Here is a 6,000-nt window from a genome sequence, read left to right as displayed (position 1 = left end):
GGAACTCAATTTAACCTTGCACATTACCCTAGATACAGTTGTACCCCAAAAACTACAAATATTTGTCATAAGAAACTAGCTCCCTGGTATACAGAAAATACCCGAGCTCTGAAGCAAGCTTCCAGAAAATTTGAACGAAAATGGCGCCACACCAAACTGGAAGTCTTCCGACTAGTATCGAAGAGCTCTCACTGCTGCTCGATCATCCTATTTTTCCAACTTAATTGAGGAAAATAAGAACAATCCGAAATGTCTTTTTGATACTGTCGCAAAGCTAACTAAAAAGCAACATTCCCCAAGAGAGAATGGCTTTCACTTCATGAAATCACTTCATCAAATTCATGAACTTCTTTGAGGACAAGATCATGATCATTAGAAAGCAAATTACGGACTCCTCTTTAAATCTGCATATTCTTCCAAAGCTCAGTTGAGTCTGCACAACTCTGCCAGGACCTAAGATCAAGAGAGACACTCAAGTGTTTTAGTACTATATCTCTTGACACAATGATGAAAATTATCATGGCCTATTAACCTTCAAGCTGCATACTGGACCCTATTCCAACTAAACTACTGAAAGAGCTGCTTCCTGTGCTTGGGCCTCATATGTTGAACATAATAAACGTCTCTCTATCCACCGGATGTGTACAAAACTCACTAAAAGTTGCAGTAATAAAGCCTCTCTTGAAAAAGCCAAACCTTGACCCAGAAAATATTTAAAAAACTATCGGCCTATATCGAATCTTCCATTCCTCTAATAAAATTTAAAAAAGCTGTTGCGCAGCAACTCACTGCCTTCATGAAGACAAACAATGTATACGAAATGCTTCGGTCTGGTTTTAGACCCCATCATAGCACTGAGACTGCACTTGTGAAGGTGGTAATTTGACCTTTTAATGGCGTCAGACCGAGGCTCTGCATCTGTCCTCGTGCTTCTAGACCTTAGTGCTGCTTTTGATACCATGGATCACCACATTCTTTTGGAGAGATTGGAAACTAAAATTGGTCTACATGGACAAGTTACGGCCTGGTTTAGATCTTATCTGTCGGAAAGATATCAGTTCGTCTCTGTGAATGGTTTGTCCTCCGACAAATCAACTGTAAATTTCGGTGTACATACCTACGCGTACGTTACGGTCACAAGACTCAGGCCTCCTAATTGTCTCTAGAATTTCTAAGCAAACAGCTGGAGGCAGGGCTTTCTCCTATAGAGCTCCATTTTTATGGAATGGTCTGCCTACCCATGTGAGAGACACAGACTCGGTCTCAAACTTTAAGTCTTTACTGAAGACTCATCTCTTCAGTAAGTCATATGATTGAGTGCAGTCAGGCCCAGGAGTGTGAAGGTGAATGGAAAGGCTCTGGAGCAACAAACCGCCCTTGCTGTCTCTGCCTGGCCGGTTCCCCGCTCTCCACTGGGATTCTCTGCTTCTAACCCTATTACAGGGGCTGAGTCACTGGTTTACTAGTGCTCTTCCGTGCCGTCCCTAGGAGGGGTGCGTCACTTGAGTGGGTTGAGTCACTGACGTGATCTTCCTGTCTGGGCTGGCGACCCCCCTTGGGTTGTGCCGTGTCGGAGAGCTTTGTGGGCTATATTTGGCCTTGTCTCAGGATGGTAAATTGGTGGTTGAAGATATCCCTCTAGTGGCTGTGCTTTGGCAAAGTGGGTGGGGTTATATCCTGCCTGTTTGGCCCTGTCCAGGGGTATCATTGGATGGGGCCACAGTGTCTCCTGACCCCTCCTGTCTCAGCCTCCAGTACATATGCTGCAGTAGTTTATGTGTTGGGGGGCTAGGGTCACTCTGTTATATCTGGAGTACTTCTCCTGTCTTATCTGGTGTCCTGTGTGAATTTAAGTATGCTCTCTCTAATTCTCTCTTTCTTTCTCTCTCTCGGAGACCTGAGCCCTAGGACCATGCCTCAGGACTACCTGGTATGATGACTCCTTGCTGTCCCCAATTCACCTGGCCGTGCTGCTGCTCCAGTTTCAACTGTTCTGCCTGCGGCTATGGAACCCTGATCTGTTCACCGGACGTGCTACCTGTCCCAGACCTGCTGTTTTCAACTCTCTAGAGACAGCAGGAGCAGTAGAGATACTCTTAATGATCGGCTATGAAAAGCCAACTGACATTTACTACTGAGGTGCTGACTTGTTGCACCCTCGACAACTATTGTGATTATTATTATTTGACCCTGCTGGTCATTTATGAACATTTGAACATCTTGGCCATGTTCTGTTATAATCTCCACCCGGCACAGCCAGAAGAGGACTGGCCACCCCTCATAGCCTGATTCCTCTCTAGGTTTCTTCTTAGGTTTTCTCCTTTCTAGGGAGTTTTTCCTAGCCACCGTGCTTCTACACCTGCATTGCTTGCTGTTTGGGGTTTCAGGCTGGGTTTCTGTACAGTACTTTGAGATATCAGCTGATGTAAGAAGGGCTATATAAATAAATTTGATTTGATTTGATCTCTCTCTCTGTATCTCTCTCTCTCTCTCTGTATCTCTGTAACGGCGTTCTTCTGTTGAAGGAGGAACGGACCAAAATGCAGCGTGGTGGTTACTCATGTTTATTGATGAAAAATGACTAGACAAGAAATAATTGAAACGTACAAAAACAACAGACGGAAACGTGAAAAATCTATACAGCCTATCTGGTGAATATAAACACAGAGACAGGAACAATCACCCACGAAACACTCAAAGAATATGGCTGCCTAAATATGATTCCCAATCAGAGACAACGATAATCACCAGACTCTGATTGAGAACCACCTCAGGCAGCCATAGACTACGCTATACTCCCCACAAAACCCCAAGACGAAACACACCACAATAAACCCATGTCACACCCTGGCCTGACCCAATAAATGAAGATAAACATAATATATTTTGACCAGGGCGTGACAGAACCCCCCCCCCCCTAAGGTGCGGACTCCCGGATTCACATCAAAACAATAGGGAGGGTCCGGGTGGGCGTCTGTCCATGGTGGCGGCTCCGGCGCGGGACGTGGACCCCACTCTATTAATGTCTTAGTCCCCCCTCCTCGCGTCCTAGGGTAGTCCACACTCTCCGCCGACCATGGCCTAGTAATCTTCACCCAGAACCCCACTGGACTGAGGGGCAGCTCGGAACTGAGGGGCAGCTTGGGACTGAGGGGCAGCTCGGGACTGAGGGGCAGCTCGGGACTGAGGGGCAGCTTGGGACTGAGGGGCGGCTCGGGACAGAGGCAGCTCGGGACTGAGGGGCGGATCGGGACAGAGGCGAAGCTCGGGACTGAGAGGAAGCCCGGCACTGAGAGGAAGCCCAGCACTGAGAGAAAGCCCAGCACTGAGAGAAAGCTCAGCCAGGTAGTTGGATCCGGCAGATCCTGGCTGGCTGGCGGTTCTGGCAGATCCTGGCTGACTGGCGGATCTGGAAGAGTCTGGTTGGCTGGCGGATCTGGAAGAGTCTGGTTGGCTGGCGGATCTGGAAGAGTCTGGTTGGCTGGCAGATCTGGAAGAGTCTGATTGGCTGGCAGATCTGGAAGAGTCTGGCTGACTGGTGGATCCTGGCAGACTGATGGATCTGGCTGCTCCATGCTGACTGACAGCTCTGACTGCTTCATGCTGACTGGCGGCTCTGGCTGCTCCATGCAAACTGGCAACTCTGGCTGCTCCATGCAGATTGGTAGCTCTGGCGGCTTCCTGCAGACTGGCAGCTCTGGCTGCTCCATGCAGACTGACAGCTCCTTGCAGACTGACAGCTCCTTCCAGACTGGCAGCTCCTTGCAGACTGGCAGCTCCTTGCAGACTGACAGCTCCTTGCAGACTGACAGCTCCTTGCAGACTGGCAGCTCCTTGCAGACTGGCAGCTCCGGCTGCTCCATGCAGACTGACATCTCTGGCTGCTCCGTGCAGACTGACATCTCTGGCTGCTCCATGCAGACTGACAGCTCTTTGCAGACTGACAGCTCCTTGCAGTCTGACAGCTCCTTGCAGACTGGCAGCTCTTTGCAGACTGGCAGCTCCTTGCAGACTGACAGCTCCTTGCAGACTGACAGCTCCTTGCAGACTGACAGCTCCTTGCAGACTGGCATCTCCGGCTGCTCCATGCAGACTGACAGCTCTGGCTGTTCCATGAAGACTGACAGCTCTGGCTGCTCCATGCAGACTGACAGCTCTGGCTTCTCCATGCAGACTGACAGCTCTGGCTGCTCCATGCAGACTGACAGCTCAGGCTGCGCTAAACAGGCGGGAGACTCCAGCAGCGCTGTAGAGGAGGAAAGCTCTGGCTGCGCCAAACAGGCGGGAGACTCCAGCAGCGCAGGTGAGGCGGAAGGCTCTGGCTGAGCTAAACAGGCGGGAGACTCCAGCAGCGCAGGAGAGAAGAAAGGCTCCGGCAGCGCTGAACAGGCGGGAGACTCCGGCAGCGCAGGAGAGGAGAAAGGCTCGGGCAGCGCTGTACAGGCGGGAGACTCCAGCCGCGCAGGAGAGGAGAAAGGCCCCGGTAGCGCTGTAGAGGCGAGGCGCACTGTAGGCTTGATGCATGGTGCTGGCACTGGTGGTACTGGGCCGAGGACACGCACAGGAAGCCTGGTGCGGGGATCTGCCATCGGGGGACTGGTGTGTGAAGGTGGCACAGGATGGGCTAGACCGTGAAGGCGTACTGGAGATCTTGAAAGCAGTGCTGGCGCAGGACGTGTAAGGCTAGGAAGGTGCACAAGAGGCCTGGTGCGTGAGGCTGGCACCATCTTAACCAGCCGACTAACACGCACCTCAGGACGAGTATGGAGCGCTGACCCAGGTGCCATCAAATCCCCAACACGCTCCGTCGGGCGAATATCATGCCTAATGCACCAACATAGCAACTCCCTCATTACTCTCTCCTCCAATTTCCCCATTAACTCCTTCACAGTCTCTGTTTCGCTCACCTCCAACACCGGCTCTGGTTCTGGTCTCCTCCTTGGCTCCTCACGATAAACAGGGAGAGTTGGCTCAGGTCTGACTCCTGACTCTGCCACACTCTCCCTGAGCCACCCCCCAAGATATTTTTGGGGCTGACTCTCGGGCTTCCTAGCCAACCGTGTTCCCTCGTATCGCCGGCTCCTCTCTCCGGCTGCCTCTGCTCTCCTAAGTGCCTCCACCTGTTCCCATGGGAGGCGATCTCTTCCAGCCAGTATCTCCTCCCAAGTGTAACAACCCTTGCCTTCCAAAACGTCTTCCCATGTCCAGTCCTCCTTTCGCTGCTCCTGCTGCCGCTGCTTGTCACCACGCCGCTTGGTCCTGTTGTGGTGGGTGATTCTGTAACGGCGTTCTTCTGTTGAAGGAGGAGCGGCCCAAAATGTAGCATGGTGGTTACTCATGTTTATTGATGAAAAATGACTAGACAAGAAATAACTGAAACGTACAAAAAACAACAGACGGAAACGTGAAAAAACTATACAGCCTATCTGGTGAATATAAACACAGAGACAGGAACAATCACCCACGAAACACTCAAAGAATATGGCTGCCTAAATAGGGTTCCCAATCAGAGACAACGATAATCACCTGACTCTGATTGAGAACCACCTCAGGCAGCCATAGACTACGCTATACACCCCACAAAACCCCAAGATGAAACACACCACTATAAACCCATGTCACACCCTGGTCTGATCCAATAAATGAAGATAAACATAATATATTTTGACCAGGGCGTGACAATCTCTCTCAATTCAATTCAATTCAATTCAAGGGGCTTTATTGGCATGGGAAACACATGTTAACATTGCCAAAGCAAGTGAGGTAGATAATATACAGAAGTGAAATAAACAATGCAAATTAACAGTAAACATTACACTCACAGAAGTCCAAAAGAATAAGGACATTACAAATGTCATATTATGTCTATGTATACAGCGTTGTTTGTTCTTGACTGGTTGCCCTTTTCTTGTGGCACCAGGTCACAAATATTGCTGCTGTGATGGCACACTGTGGTATTTCACCCAGTAGATATGGGAGTTTATCAAAATTGGGTTTGTT

This window comes from Oncorhynchus masou, chromosome 33 (assembly GCF_036934945.1).
Source record: "Oncorhynchus masou masou isolate Uvic2021 chromosome 33, UVic_Omas_1.1, whole genome shotgun sequence".
NCBI classification, from domain to species: domain Eukaryota; kingdom Metazoa; phylum Chordata; class Actinopteri; order Salmoniformes; family Salmonidae; genus Oncorhynchus; species Oncorhynchus masou.
This window is presented reverse-complemented; position numbering follows the sequence as displayed.